General features: G+C 41.6%; 1 protein-coding gene across 1 annotated transcript in view; it reads left to right on the top strand.

Annotated features, from left to right (window-relative positions):
• LOC140197951 (low-density lipoprotein receptor-related protein 1-like) overlaps nt 1-17,000 on the top strand; it is a 2,495,129-nt gene that overhangs the window by 833,432 nt on the left and 1,644,697 nt on the right. The gene's annotated exons all lie outside the window — the stretch shown is intronic.

The raw sequence follows: 17,000 nt of genomic DNA, 5'->3' as shown, positions 1-17,000 counted from the left end.
GGCTTTCCTAGCCAATAAAGTTGTACGCCAATCCCCACGCCTAAATATAAAACGAATACCTCTAGTCTCCAGCATCAGTTGACTTGATAGTCTACGTTATCAAGAAAGACCTTGTGCATAATTTTGCTCTGCTTTGCTCAAATCCCAGCAATCGCTATAGTGAAAAGAAGGAGGTTAAATACCACCATGATTAAATAGTAGTTACCCGATACATGCATATTCATAAGTGCCATAGCCAAATCAGCTGAGTCTAAGGTTGTGACAGGTTTAGAGTGTACACAGTGTCTGAGGTGGTGGTGGTCTGATTAGAATGGCTGATCTGATTAACTGCCTGAGGAATGAAATTTTTAAGATGATGTGAAGTTTTTGTTTTATTAGCCCTATAGCACTTTCTCAACGGGAGCTTTTGGAAAGGGTAGTTTGCTGGGTGGGTAGTGTCAGCAATAACTTTTCCTGGGCACATACAAGTCAGAATCAGAATCAGAATCAGGTTTAATATCATAGAAACATAGAAACATAGAAAATAGGTGCAGGAGTAGGCCACTCGGCCCTTCGAGACTGCATCGCCATTTATTATGATCTTGGCTGATCATCCAACTCAGAACCCTGCACCAGCCTTCCCTCCATACCTCCTGATCCCCATAGCCACAAGGGCCATATCTAACTCCCTCTTAAAGATAGCCAATGAACCGGCCTCAACTGTTTCCTGTGGCAGAGAATTCCACAGATTCACCACTCTCTGTGTGAAGAAGTTTTTCCTAATCTCAGTCCTAAAAGGCTTCCCTTTTATCCTCAAACTGTGACCCCTCATTCTGGACTTCCCCAACATCGGGAACAATCTTCCTGCATCTAGCCTGTCCAATCCCTTTAGGATTTTATATGTTTCAATCAGATCCCCCCTCAATCTTCTAAATTCCAACGAGTACAAGACTAGTTCGTCCAGTCTTTCTTCATATGAAAGTCCTGCCATCCCAGGAATCAATCTGGTGAACCTTCTTTGTACTCTCTCTATGGCAAGGATGTCTTTCCTCAGATTACGGGACCAAAACTGCACACAATACTCCGGGTGTGGTCTCACCAAGGCCTTGTACAACTGCAGTAGTACCTCGCTGCTCCTGTACTCAAATCCTCTCGCTATAAATGCCAGCATACCATTCGCCTTTTTCACCGCCTGCTGTACCTGCATGCCCACTTTCAATGACTGGTGTATAATGACACCCAGGTCTCGTTGCACCTCCCCTTTTCCTAATCGGCCACCATTCAGATAATAATCTGTTTTCCTATTTTTGCCACCAAAGTGGATAACTTCACATTTATCCACATTAAATTGCATCTGCCATGAATTTGCCCACTCACCCAACCTATCCAAGTCACCCTGCATCCTCTTAGCATCCTCCTCACAGCTAACACTGCCGCCCAGCTTCGTGTCATCCGCAAACTTGGAGATGCTGCATTTAATTCCCTCATCCAAGTCATTAATATATATTATAAACAACTGAGGTCCCAGCACTAAGCCTTGTGGTACCCCACTAGTCACTGCCTGCCATTCTGAGAAGGTCCCGTTTATTCCCACTCTTTGCTTCCTGTCTGCTAACCAATTCTGTATCCACCTCAATACCTTACCCCCAATACCGTGTGCTTTAAGTTTGCACACTAATCTCCTGTGTGGGACCTTGTCAAAAGCCTTTTGAAAATCCAAATATATACCACATCCACTGGTTCTCCCCTATCCACTCTACTAGTTACATTCTCAAAAAATTCTATGAGATTCGTCAGACATGATTTTCCTTTCACAAATCCATGCTGACTTTGTTCGATGATTTCACCACTTTCCAAATGTGCTGTTATCACATCTTTGATAACTGACTCCAGCAGTTTCCCCACCACCGACGTTAGGCTAACCGGTCTATAATTCCCCGGTTTCTCTCTCCCTCCTTTTTTAAAAAGTGGAGTTACATTAGCCACCCTCCAATCCTCAGGAGCTAGTCCAGAATCTAATGAGTTTTGAAAAATTATCACTAATGCATCCACTATTTCTTGGGCTACTTCCTTAAGCACTCTGGGATGCAGACCATCTGGCCCTGAGGATTTATCTGCCTTTAATCCCTTCAATTTACCTAACACCACTTTCCTACTAACATGTATTTCGCTCAGTTCCTCCATCTCACTGGACCCTCTGTCCCCTATTATTTCTGGAAGATTATTCATGTCCTCCTTAGTGAAGACAGAACCAAAGTAATTATTCAATTGGTCTGCCATGTCATTGCTCCCCATAATCAATTCACCTGTTTCTGTCTGTAGGGGACCTACATTTGTCTTTACCAGTCTTTTCCTTTTTACATATCTATAAAAGCTTTTACAGTCAGTTTTTATGTTCCCTGCCAGTTTTCTCTCATAATCTTTTTTTCCCCGTCCTAATTAAGCCCTTTGTCCTCCTCTGCTGAACTCTGAATTTCTCCCAGTCCTCAGGTGAGCCACTTTTTCTGGCTAATTTGTATGCTTCTTCTTTGGAATTGATACTAGCCCTAATTTCTCTTGTCAGCCACCTTGTTACGAATGCTCCTTGCATTGACACACAAAGCCTTCAGGCGCTCTTTTACAACTCTCTTAGCCCTTATACAATTATGTTGAAAAGTGGCCCTTTTTGATGCTTGCCCTGGATTTGTCGGCCTGCCACTTTTACTTTTCTCCTTACTACTTTTTGCTTCTACCCTCACTTTACACCCCTCTGTCTCTCTGCACTGGTTCCCATCCCCCTGTTGTGAACTAACCTCCTCTCGCCTAGCCTCTTTAATTTGATTCCCAGCCCCCAACCATTCTAGTTTAAAGTCACCTCAGTAGCCCTCGCTAATCTCCCTGCCAGGATATTGGTCCCCCTAGGATTCAAGTGTAACCCGTCCTTTTTGTACAGGTCACGCCTGTGCCAAAAGAGGTCCCAATGATCCATAAACTTGAATCCCTGCCTCCTGCTCCAATCCCTCAGCCACGCATTTATCCTCCACCTCATCGCATTCCTACTCTCACTGTCGCGTGGCACATTGATATATGTTGTGAAATATGTTATTTCACAGCAGTACATTGTAGCACACAATCACAAAAATTGTGAACTGCAATAATAAATATATATTTAAAAATAAATTAAATAAGTCGTGAAAAAAGATCAAAAAAAATGAGGAAGTGTCCATTCAGAAATCTGAGTATGTTGAGGTGGCATATTCTCCCTATGAGACATTGCTTTGTCAGCTTCAAAATCAGCAGTAATTTTTAACTGTATTAGAAAGAGAACTTTCAAACCACTAAAATTGTAAATTCTTGAAACAAATAAATTTAATTAACACATTATATAACAGTATTGAACAAAAACAATTAAAAAAATAAACAGGATGTTGGAATTTAGGTCTGTTGATTGGAAGGAAATGGGGAGATGAAATATCTTGCTTTTGTTTATAGGAAATCACAATATAAATGTTTAATTTCTCTTCACATGCCATCTCAGTGAATCATACATAATTGTCACATTTCTTTAATGTTGATTGCTCAGTGCAGAAGTTGTCCCACAGGAGTATCCACATGCTGCCTTGAGAGATTATACTGAGAAGATCAAATGCAGGTTGGCAAGCAGAAAAACCTCCATCTTTTCATTAAGTAACTTTAACAAAGTTTCCTCCCAAAGACATACCAGTTGGTAGCTTAATTGGTCATTGCAAATTGTCCCATGATTAGGTTAGAGTTAATCGGATTTGTAGGAGTTGCTGGGGCAACGTGGCTTGAAGGAAAAGAAGGGCTTTCTCCATGCAGTATTGCTAAATACAATATATCATCATCTTATTCATAAAGAATATGTACAACTGAGTGAATTGCATCAGGGCTTTGCACTGTTAAGTATAATCTTGTCTGTCATAACGAAAATATGGGGCTTGACAGCAGTGTAATCTTCCCACTTCAGGTTCTAGTTAAAACTTTTAGTAAAGAACTTTGAGGAATCATTGACTGGTGATTCTGCCTTAAAATGGCTGCATTTATCCAAATTTCCAGTGGCATCCTTACATCATAATGTATTTTACAGCTGAATTGCAAGAGACAATGTACAGACTTATTCTTTCTCAAAAAACTATAAAGACTATTAATTGACTCCTCAGGTATCAAGCATATCACTTAAAACAAAGAAATGCGTCATATACTATATGCATTTGGGAAAGTGAGAAAAAGTTAAATCTCATTTTTATTTGAATTATTACCAAATTGTTTTAAATTTTTGTATGGGAAATTTTACTATAAGATACATAGCTATCTCTTCACAAAACTTCTTGCAGTGGAGGAATTTTTTTATATATGAAAGTTAGTGACAAATTAGAAACATAGATCCCTGCATGTGTGATAATGCATCCGCACTTCTTGCAGTGATATCCAATTATTTTTCAAGTATTGAGTCCTCCTAACTCAATCATGTGCTCAGTAGGTGTTATCAGATGTGAACATAATTTTTTTATTTTTTGGATTTTCTTTAATTTTTAATATGACCTTTGGTTTACTGAGAACTTGGAGGAATTGACTGGGGATCCTGTTTTAAAATAAGGTGCTAATCCTGATCAGAACCACAATATCCATTGAAAACTGGAGTTCCCTAATCCTTCCAGCCTTGCCTTTGATTCTAACAGGTTAGATTGATTCCTACAAGGTAAGCACAGCGTGTTTGTTTTTTGAACTACAATGTTTCCATGACTGGAATGTACACAACAATGAGCTTTCACAAAGTATGTTGTTAACCACTGCCAAATAATACAAATATGTTTAAATCGGCATGAGTTCAAGCAAAGAATTGAAATGAAACTGAATGCTGAAATCCATTTACTGATGAACATTTTAATTAGTGGTACCTATGGTCAGGATACAACAATTCTTTCCCAATGGTTTTATCATGTACAGTTTGACAAATCTTTCATTTTGCTTCTCATAGAGTTATAGATCCAAACAGATCAATACTAATCTATCAATCAAGAATGAAGGTATTATATATTACCAACTAAATTGGTTTGGTACCATAGATTTTCATGGAACATAATGTCACATTATTCCCAAATGTAATTTATAAGCCTTATTTTAGTTCAATGTCACTGATCATCACTAAAAATGATAAGATACTTATAAGCCCAGGGACTTACCTAAATTCAGGCTTGAACACTCAATAATAAGTCTGACAAAGAAAAGTTAGAATACAAGCTTAATTCCAGAACAATTAGAATAAAAATCACAATTAGTTTGGAGGTATGAAGCAAAGTATAGTTGTTGAAGGTTGTTTCTTGGAATGGAAAATGGTAGCTAGTGGTGTGCTGTAGGGGTCAGTTTTGAGATCTGTGATTTTCATTATTTATGGAAGTGATTTGGATGCAGATGCACATGACAATCAGTAAATCTGCAGCTGATGCAAAAGTAGGAGGTGGTGTTGACGGTGAAGAAAGTTTTTGTAGATTTCAGGGCATTTTTTTCAGTGAGGGAAGTAGGCCAAGGAGTGGCAAATGTAGATAACCGTGAAGTGATGCATGTTGGAAAATCAAACTAGAATAGAACTTGTAGGACACCAGTGAATGTAATGGAACAAGGGACCTATGAGTACGAGCACATAGCTTGTAAATGGCATCACTGGTACACAGGGTGGTGAAATCAGTGTTTAGCATACTGGCTTTCATCAGTCAGGCCATTGAATACAAGACTTGGGACATTATGTTGGCTGTTAATATAGCTGTCAGAAGATTTTGATTTTTTTTAGGTAAGGTATGTATTTGTAAAGAAAATGAGTATAACACCGAAGTGTACAAACTTAACATATTTCCATGAGATAGCTACCATCAGGTGGTAGAAATCTATCAAAAGCATGACACAGACATTGAAGTTAATACATAACCTTCACCTTTTTAACTGTTCATATTTAACGTTAATTGCTTGAAAGCCTGTTCTTAATGAACACATTTGTATAGAAATTCATCCCCAGTTAATTACACCATCTGGCTTCAGAATATATTCTAATGAAGTGCATGGAATGAATTCCAGAGGAACGACGAAACGTGCTGACGAGACCATATGACATATCCAGTGCCAATGACCAGGGAGAAATCTTTCTCTCTTGACGCTAGTAGCAACCTATGCCAGTACAGTTCAGCACAGGAGACAGCATCTTGGACAGTTCTGAACTGCTGGAGTTTCATGTCGACATTAGCAACACAAAAAGAGTGAATCTTAAACTTTGCTGATATATTTATTCCTGAAGTAAAAAAGAGCAAATGTAATATAGTAACATAAATGTAGCAGTGTAATTAAAAACATAAGAACATTTGAAATGTTATAGGGGTGTTACACTTTATTACCCAAAGTGCAAAGTGTTATTTTTTTGGATCACTGCACAAGGTTTTTCAAGTAACTTATGCTTGATTCTGTAATTTGCATTCTAATGGTCATCTGCCCATATGAACAAATTTGTAATACTGTACTGTGGTTGAGATGGTGAGGGAATTAGATCAGTTTCAAGACATCTGCTATCATAAGCCACATTGTAAAAGGGAAACCAGATGTAGTGATGAGGTGTAGCGTATGTTATCTATCAAAATATATAATATTTTACTGGTAATTTGCAACTCAACCAGGATGAAAAATAAAAGACTCATCCTAATTATACCAGTCTATACTATAAACCTGACAAAGATTAAATAACAGATTAGCAGACCTCATTCTCAGTTAGATTTCTACAACAGCCACATGTCCTTCCTCGATCCTGATGGTTAGTCTCAGCCTGAAACATCGACTGTTTATTCTTCTGCATAGGAGCTGCTTGGCCTGTTGAGTTCCGCCAGCATTTTGTGGGTGTTGCTCTGGATTTCCAGCATCTGCAGAATATCTTGTGTGACAGGCCTACTCAGACAGACACCTTGCTGTTTCTACCCAGCTAACAGGAGTCACCTGCCACTCCTCTCTCCAACTCATCATCTGCAGCCTATTTAAACTCAGCTCTCATCCACAATTCTTCTTCACTCATACGAACCGGCCAGTGTCAACCAATTGCTTCTAGTCTTCAGTTACCTTGTTGTCTTGTCATGTTAAGTATCCATTCTCTTTTGCTTTGTAACCTCTTGTGGCTTGTTATTTAACGTTTTATTATTAAAGTGATGACTCTCCAGTAAATCATCTCCGCTGCTCCGCAGTTGGGTCAAACCTGTACTACATTTCCCTATATTGTACTTATTCTCATATTCCACTGAAGTCCTTCCAACTACTGACTCACCCCTCCCTCTCATAACTCGGAAATGGCTATCTCCTTTCAACACTGTCAGTCCGGATGCAGGGTATCCACCCAGGATGCCTCCACAGATGCTTCTTGAGCTGCCAAGTTTCTCCTGCAGGTTTTTGTTTCCTGAATTAGCAGCAGATCTTTTAAAACTGGCCTTAGAAGTGCCAGAGAGAAGACTTGAGTGCAGAATGTTTCAATCTTTTAGCACAAAATATAAACAGAGTTAGTAAAAGTACTTAAAAAAATAATTATATAAAGTGGAAAAGGGTGGCAAAAGTGAATATAGGTTCATTGAAAGATGAGAAGCGGTAATGTGTAAATGGCCAAGGTCTTCATGGACTGTTTTATGTTGATCTCTATTATGGCGGACTCATCTCATGTGCCAAACAGAGATGTTATGGATGCAGTGGGAGGTGCAGACCTCGAAGCAATTGCTGTCTCTAAAGTGGTAGTGATGAGCAACCTAATGGTCCTGAAGAAAGACAAGTCTCCTAGTCCAGGTGGAAAGCATCCCAGGGTACTGAAAGATTTGGCGGTAGGTTATTGTAGAAGTGATTGTGATAACTTACTAAACTTCTCTGGACTCTGGGCAGTTCCCAATGTAACAGTAAACAACAAATGCCACATCACTGTTTCAAAAAGGATACAGACAAAAGGTAGGTAGATATAGGGCAGTTAGATTGTTGTATGGAGTCAGGAAAATGCTTGAATCTAACATTAAGAAATAGCAAGACATCTGGATAGAAGTTAAATTGAATTGACTTTATTTCTTTCAACCTTCACATACATGAGGAGTAAAAATCTTTATGTTACGTCTCCATCTAAATGTGCGATGTGCAATCATAGCAATTTATAATAATTTATAATAAATAGAGCAGTCAATGTAATATAAAGTACACTCAAGTCAGCGTGCATTCATCAGTCTGATGGCCTGGTGGAAGAAGCTGTCCTGGAGCCTGTTGGTCCTGGCTTTTATGCTGTGGTACTGCTTCCCGGATGGTAGCAGCTGGAATAGATTGTGGTTGAGCTGGCTTGGGTCCCCAATAATCCTATGGGCCCTTTTTACACATCTGTCCTTGTAAATGTCCTGAGTCATGGGAAGTTCACAACTACATGCACTAGGCTGTCCACACCACTCTCTGCAGAGTCCTGCGATTAAGGGAGGTACAGATCCCATACCAGGCAGTGATGCAGCCAGTCAGGATGCTCTCAATTGTGCCCCTGTAGAAAGTCCTTAGGATTTGGGGACCCACACTGAACTTCTTCAGCCATCTGAAGTGAAAGAGGTGCTGTTGTGCCTTTTTCACCACACAGCTGGTGTGTACAGACCACATGAGGTCCTCGATGATGTGGATGCCAAGGAACTTGAAGCTGTTTACTCTCTCAACCCCAGATCCATTGATGTCAATAGGGGTTAGCCCATCTCCATTCCTCCTGTAATTCACAACCAGCTCCTTTGTTTTTGCAACATTGAGGGAGAGGTTATTTTCTTGACACCACTGTGTCAGAGAGATGACTTCTTCCCTGTAAGCCAACTCATTATTGTTTGAGATAAGGCCAATCAATGCAGTGTCGTCGGTAAATTTAATTAGCAGATTGGAGCTATGGATAGTGATATAGTTACGGGTATACAGGGCATAAAGGAAGCGACTCAGTACACACCCCTGAGGGGCTCCTGTATTGAGAGTCAGAGGGTTGGAGGTGAGAGAGCCCACTCTTATAACCTCCTGGCAATCTGAAGTCCAGAATCTAGCTGCACAAGGCAGGGTCAAGGCCAAGGTCTCTGAGATTCTTGTCGAGACTGGATGGAACTATGGTGTTTATTGCTGAACTATAGTCCAAAAACAGCATTCTCACATAAGCATAATTATTCTTCAGATGTGTAAGAATGGTATGTAGAGCAGTGGCTATTGCATCATTTGTTGATCGGTTGTGGCGAATTGCAGGAGGTACAGTGTGGGTGGTAGCAAGCTGCAGATGTAACCCTTGACCAGCCTCTCAAAGTATTTGCCTATTATTGAGATGAGTGCACAGGACGCCAGTTGTACAGACATGTTATCTTGGTCTTTTATTGGTACAGGGACAATGGTGGATAATTTGAAGCAGGAAGGTACTCTACACTGGGAGTGGGAGAGACTAAAGATGTCTGTAAACACACCTGCCAGTTGTTCTGCGCACATCTGTCCTGGGAAACTGTCCAGTCCCGCAGCCTTGCAACTGTCCACTTGTTGGAAACATCTGCATACATCAGACTCAGAAATGAGCAGGTTGTAGGTTGTAGTGGTGGCTTTCCTTGGAGACTCAGAGTTAGCAACATTGAACCGAGCGTAACAGCAATTGAGCTCATCTGGGAGAGAGGCCATGGCGTTGGCGGCACCACAATGTTTTTGCTTTGAAGTCTGCGATGGTATGCAGCCCTCGCCACGTGTGCTATTCGTTGTGAATCTCGACTCAATCTTCTCCCAATATTGCTTTTTGCAGCCTTGATAGCTTTGCACAGATCATAGCTGCTTTTCTTGAGCTCCAGTTCATTTCTATCGATGTAAACTCAATGTCGCACTGTAAGTGCTGCTCACATGGAACTATTGATCCAGGGTTTCTGGTTCGGGAAGACCCTAACCACCTTCTGTGGGATAACGTCATCGATGCACTTCTAGATGAAGCAGGTGACTCCATCAGTGAACTTGGAGACATCCTCATCATGGAAGACATTCCAGTTGATGTCATCGAAGCAGTCCTGCAGCCTGGAGGCCGACTGGTTGGACCAACAGTGGACGGTTTTAACTATGGCCGCCTCTTGTTTCAGCTTCTGCTTGTACATCAGCAGAAGCAGAATCGAAGAGTGATCTGATTTTCCAAAAGCTGGACAAAGGAGAGCTTTGTAAGCATTGTGGAAAGGAGTGTAGCAGTGTTCAAGTGTGTTATCTTCACCAGTGCTCACCTGGATGTGTTGACAAAACTTCGGAGAGAATTTCATCAGCAACACTTGATTAAAGTCATCGGTGACGATGAAGGCAGCCTCTGGGTGTGCAGTTTCCAGCATGTTGATGGTCTTGTACAGTTCCTTGAGAGCCAGGTCAGTATCAGCCTAAGGTGGAATTGTACTCCACTGTGATGATAATAGTCGTGAACTCCCTAGGCAGCCAGTAGGGTTTGCACAGCAGCACCAGGTATTCCAGGTCTGGGGAACAAAAGGATTTGAGGGCATGCACATGGGGGGGGGGGGTCACACCAAGCATTGTTGACCATGAAGCATACCCCTCCTCCTTTACTCTTCCCAGTGAGGTTTTTCAACATGTCTGCCCGGAATAGGGAGAATCCAAAGGGCTCGATGGCATGATCTGGTATCTCTTCCATCAGCTAGTTCTCCACAAAGAACAAAATGTTGCATTCCTTCGTTTCCCGCTGATAGGAGATTCTGGCTCTCGGTTCACAAAGCTTGCTATCCATTACGCAAGCACAGCGGGGATTAATAAAGAGCAGGTCCTGTTTGACTAGCTTCTTGGAGTTCTTTTAAGATGCAATGTGTGCAGTGGACAGAAGGAAACAGGTCAATGTTGTATACTTGGATTTCCAAAAGGCATTCCATAAGCTGCTGTGTGAAAGACTTATCTATAAGGTATGGATGCATGGAGTTGGGGAATGGATTAGCATGGATAGAGGATGTGTTAACCATTGGAAGGTAGACACTGGAGGTAGATGGGAATTTCTCTGGTTAGCAGCCAGTGGTGAGCAAAGTGCAGTAGGAGTCATTGCTAGGCCTGCAATTGTTAATGATGGTCATGACTATTTGGAAGAAGTGGCTGAATGTAACATATCTAGGTCTGCTGATAACATTAAATGGAATTGGAAAGCAAATTGTGCAGCAGATGCAGAGAATCAACAGAGAGGTAGATTGATTAAGTGAGAGGGCAAGCTTTAACAGATGGATTACAACATTGGTAAAGTCGAGGTCATCCACTTTGGAGGAAAAAGTAGAAGATCAGATTACTATTGAAATGGTGGAAGATTGCAACATGCTGTTGTGCAAAGGGAGTTGGAAGTGCATTTGCATGATTTGCCAAAAGTTGGTTTGCTGGTACAAAAGGTTATTAAGAAGGCAAATAGAATACTAATCTTCATAGGTGGAGGGATTAGATTTAAGAGTAGACAAGTTATGCTACAAATGTACAGGTTACTGGTCTGGAGTACTGTATGCAGTTCTGCTCTTCTTACCAGAGGAATGATATTCTGGCTTTAGAGATGGTGCAGATGAGGTTCACCAGGTTGATTCTAGAGATGAGGGGATTAACCTATGAGGAGAGATTGGGTTTTCTGGTCTCTATTCACTGCAATCCTGAAGAATGAGCGGGGTTCTTACAGAAACATATGAAATTATGAAAGGGATAGATAAGCAGGAAAGTTGTTTCCGCTGGTAAGTGAAACTAAAACTAGGAGATGTAGCCTCAAGGTTCAGTGGAATAGACTCAGGATGGAGATGGGGAGAAACTGCTTTTCTTAGAAAGTAATGAATCTGTGGAATTTTCTGCCCAGGGGACCTGTAGGAGATCCCCTGGACGAAAATTAAATCTATTTTTGCACTGCAGGGGAATTAATGGTTATGAGGAAAGGGCAAATTGGCAGAACTGAGTTCACAGCTGGTTCAGCCATAACCTTAGTAAGTGATGAAGCAGGCTCACAGGCCTGATGGTCAACTCCTACTCCTATTTCTTAAGATCTTATAATGCCAAAATGGGGTATCCTGATATCCATTTTGCTCTCCACTCTGCATCCATGCCTTTGTTTCAGGGCATAAAGCTAGAAATGTATCCGCGTTATGCTCTGGCATTACTTTGTAGTGCATTTAGCACTCTCTTTAGACAGTTTCTTTAAATTGAGAAATTTCTTTTTTTTCTTTGGTTCTTAGTTCAAGTTCAAGATTAATTATAATTCAACTATATATGAATATAACCAAATGAAACAGCGTCCCTCTGGTGCCAAGCTACAAAGCAGATTACTAACAGCACAAGACAAATAGTATATATGGTTATAATATTAGAAAAAAACTAACAGTCAGAAAGAAAAAAAACAGTCCCTCAGTGGCATGACTAGATTATGGTGTAGCTTGTTCTTCTACTATGTAAGCATCAGAGGGCAGTACCAATCAAACACTGGGGCGTAGCAGCAATGGGAAGGGCAAACCCCCAATTCAGTACGGATTCCAACGTGACCATAGAAGCCCCTGCTCTCTCCCATATTGCCTGTGTTTCCTCCCCTAGGCGGCTGCAACAGGCAACACATTGACGGGAGGAGGGGGTCCTTCTCACAACCAAGATAACGTGGCTCCCCCGTTGTAAGCCTCACCAATGAACCAGTGAATCAGTCTTGCAGTATTCTATGTTACTAATGTCCAGCAGAATCTTATGATCAAAATAAAAATGGCCAAGACATTTCACTCGCACTGTGCACCATCCAATTCACACAAGTCCAGATGACAACACATAAACCATACACAATAAGTCCAGCTCCATCGCTATCAAGCAATTCACTGATGGGATAGTCCTGTGGTATTTGATATACCTAATATCCAGCAGTGACCTTCAGTCGTAAAAAAGATGTACAAGATGAACAAATGCACCTTTTGTTGGACGGGGAGTGGCCGCTGCGTCTGAGCGCACTGCAATCATTCAGAAAACATCAGGTGACTGACAATAGACAATAGACATTTGACAATAGGTGCAGGAGTAGGCCATTCGGCCCTTCAAGCCAGCACCCCCATTCACTGTGATCATGGCTGATCATCCACAATCAGTATCCAGTTCCTGCCTTATCCCCATAACCTTTGATTCCACTATCTTTAAGAGCTCTATCCATCTCTTTCTTGAAAGCATCCAGAACTTGGCCTCCACAGCCTTCTGGAGCAGAGCATTCCATACATCCACCACTCTCTGGGTGAAAAAGTTTTTCCTCAACTCTGTTCTAAATGGCCTACCCCTTATTCTTAAACTGTGGCCTTTGGTTCTGGACTCACCCATCAGCAGGAACATGCTTCCTGCCTCCAGCGTGTCCAATCCCTTAATAATCTTATATGTTTCAATAAGATCCCCTCTCAGCCTTCTAAATTCCAGAGTATACAAGCCCAGTCACTCCAATCTTTCAACATATGACAGTCCTGCCATCCTGGGAATTAACCTTGTGAACCTACGTTGCACTCCCTCAATAGCAAGAATGTCCTTCCTCAAATTTGGAGACCAGAACTGCACACAGTACTCCAGGTGTGGTCTCACCAGGGCCCCGTACAGCTGCAGAAGGACTTCTTTGCTCTTATACTCAATTCCCCTTGTTATGAAGGCTAGCATGCCATTAGCTTTCTTCACTGCCTGCTGTACTTGCATGCTTGCTTTCAGTGACTGATGTACATGAACACCTAGATCTCATTGTACTTCCTCTTTTCTGAACTTGACTCCACTTAGATAATAATCTGCCTTCCTATTCTTACCACCAAAGTGGATAACCTCACATTTATCCACATTAAACTGCATCTGCCTTGCATATGCCCACTCACCCAGCCTGTCCAAGTCACCCTGCATTCTCATAACATCCTCCTCACATTTCATGCTGCCACCCAGCTTTGTGTCATCTGCAAATTTGTTAATATTACTTTTAATTCCCTCATCTAAATCATTAATATATATTGTAAACAGCTGTGGTCCCAGCACTGAACCCTGTGGTACCCCACTGGTCACCGCCTGCCATTCCAAAAGGGGCCCATTAATCGCTACTCTTTGTTTTCTGTCAGCCAGCCAATTTTCAATCTGTGTTAGTACCCTGCCCCCAATACCATGTGCCCTAATTTTGCCCACTAATCTCCTATGTTGGACTTTATCAAAGGTTTTCTGAAAGTACAGGTATACTACATCCACTGGTTCTCCCTTATCCATTTTCATAGTTACATCCTCAAAAAATTCCAGAAGATTAGTTAAGCATGATTTCCCCTTCGTAAATCCATGCTGGCTCGGACCGATCCTGTTACTGCTATCCAGATGAGTCGTAATTTCATCTTTTATAATTGACTCCAGCATCTTTCCCACCACCGACGTCAGGCTAACCGGTCTATAATTCCCTGTTTTCTCTCTTCCTCCCTTCTTGAAGAGAGGGACAACATTAGCCACCCTCCAATCCACAGGAACTGATCCTGAATCTGTAGAACATTGGAAAATGATTACCAATGCATCCACGATTTCTAAAGCCACCTCCTTAAGTACCCCGGGATGCAGACCATCAGGTCCCGGGGACTTATCAGCCTTCAAACCCAACAGTCTATCCAACACCATTTCCTGCCTAATATAAATTTCCTTCAGTTCATCCATTACCCTAGGTCCTTTGGCCACTATTATATCTGGGAGATTGTTTGTGTCTTCCCTAGTGAAGACAGATCCAAAGTACCAGTTCAACTTGTCTGCCATTTCCTTACTCCCCATAATAAGTTCACTCATTTCTGTCTTCAAGGGCCCAGATTTTGTCTTAACTATTTTTTTCCTTTTCACATACCTAAAGAAACTCTTACTATCCTCCTTTATATTCTTGGCTAATTTACCTTTGTACCTCATTTTTTTCTCCACGTTTTGCCTTTTTAGTTACCTTCTTTTGCTCTTTAAAAGTTTCCCAGTCCTCCGGCTTCCCACTCGTCTTTGCTATGTTATACTTCTTCTCTTTTATTTTTATACTGTCCATTACTTCCCTTGTCAACCACGGCTTCCCCTTACTCCCCTTATGATCTTTCTTCCTCTCTGGAATGAACAGATCCTGCACCTTCCGCATTATTACACTTGAATCCTAGGGGGACCAATATCCTGGCGGGGAGATTAGCAAGGGCTACTGAGGTGACTTTAAAGTAGAATGGTTGGGGGGTGGGAATCAAATTAAAGGGGCTAGGCGAGAGGAGGTTAGTTCACAACAGGGGGATGGGAACCAGTGCAGAGAGACAGAGGGGTGTAAAATGAGGGTAGAAGCAAAAAGTAGTAAGGTGAAAAGTAAAAGTGGCAGGCCGACAAATCCAGGGCAAGCATCAAAAAGGGCCACTTTTCAACATAATTGTATAAGAGCTAAGAGTGTTGTAAAAGTGCGCCTGAAGGCTTTGTGTGTCAATGCAAGGAGCATTCGTAACAAGGTGGATGAATTAAAAGTGCGGATTGTTATTAAGTAATATGATATAGTTGGGATCACAGAGACATGGCTCCAGGGTGACCAAGGATGGGAGCTCAACATTCAGGGATATTCAATATTCAGGAGGGATAGACATGAAAGAAAAGGAGGTGGGGTGGCGTTGCTGGTTAGAGAGGAGATTAATGCAATAGAAAGGAAGGACATAAGCCGGGAAGATGTGGAATCGATATGGGTAGAGCTGCATAACACTAAGGGGCAGAAAACGCTGGTGGGAGTTGTGTACAGGCCACCTAACAGTAGTAGTGAGGTTGGGAATGGTATTAAACAGGAAATTAGAAATGTGTGCAATAAAGGAACAGCAGTTTTAGTGGGTGACTTCAATCTACATGTAGATTGGGTGAACCAAATTGGTAAGGGTGCTGAGGAAGAGGATTTCTTGGAATGTATGTGGGATGGTTTTTTGAACCAACACGTCGAGGAACCAACTAGAGAGCAGGCTATTCTAGACTGGGTATTGAGCAATGAGGAAGGGTTAATTAGCAATCTTGTCGTGAGAGGCCCCTTGGGTAAGAGTGACCATAATATGATGGAATTCTTCATTAAGATGGAGAGTGACATAGTTAATTCAGAAACAAAGGTTCTGAACTTAAAGAGGGGTAACTTTGAAGGTATGAGACGTGAATTAGCTAAGATAGGCTGGCAAATGACACTTAAAGGGTTGACGGTGGATATGCAATGGCAAGCGTTTAAAGATCGCATGGATGAACTACAATTGTTCATCCCAGTTTGGCAAAAGAATAAATCAAGGAAGGTAGTGCACCCGTGGCTGACAAGGGAAATTAGGGATAGTATCAATTCCAAAGAAGAAACATACAAATTAGCCAGAAAAAGTGGCTCACCTGAGGACTGGGAGAAATTCAAAGTTCAGCAGAGGAGGACAAAGGGCTTGATTAGGAAGGGGAGAAAAGATTATGAGAGAAAACTGGCAGGGAACATAAAAACTGACTGTAATGTGAAAAGACAAAGATTGGCTAAGACAAATGTAGGTCCCCTACAGACAGAAACAGGTGAATTGATTATGGGGAGCAAGGACATGGCAGACCAATTGAATAATTACTTTGGTTCTGTCTTCACTAAGGAGGACATAAATAATCTTCCGGAAATAGTAGGGGACAGAGGGTCCAGTGAGATGGAGGAACTGAGGGAAATACATGTTAGTAGGAAAGTGGTGTTAGGTAAATTGAAGGGATTAAAGGCGGATAAATCCCCAGGGCCAGATGGTCTGCATCCCAGAGTGCTTAAGGAAGTAGCCCAAGAAATAGTGGATGCATTAGTGATAATTTTTCAAAACTCTTTAGATTCTGGACTAGTTCTTGAGGATTGGAGGGTGGCTAATGTAACCCCACATTTAAAAAAAGGAGGGAGAGAGAAACCGGGGAATTATAGACCGGTTAGCCTAACATCAGTGGTGGGGAAACTGCTAGAGTCAGTTATCAAAGATGTGATAACAGCACATTTAGAAAGCGGTGAATTCATCGTACAAAGTCAGCATGGATTTGTGAAAGGAAAATCATGT

Source organism: Mobula birostris, chromosome 5 (genome assembly GCF_030028105.1).
Source record: "Mobula birostris isolate sMobBir1 chromosome 5, sMobBir1.hap1, whole genome shotgun sequence".
In the NCBI taxonomy this organism is placed as follows: domain Eukaryota; kingdom Metazoa; phylum Chordata; class Chondrichthyes; order Myliobatiformes; family Myliobatidae; genus Mobula; species Mobula birostris.
The sequence above is the reverse complement of the archived record's forward strand: the minus strand, read 5'-3'. Positions and strand labels throughout refer to the sequence as shown.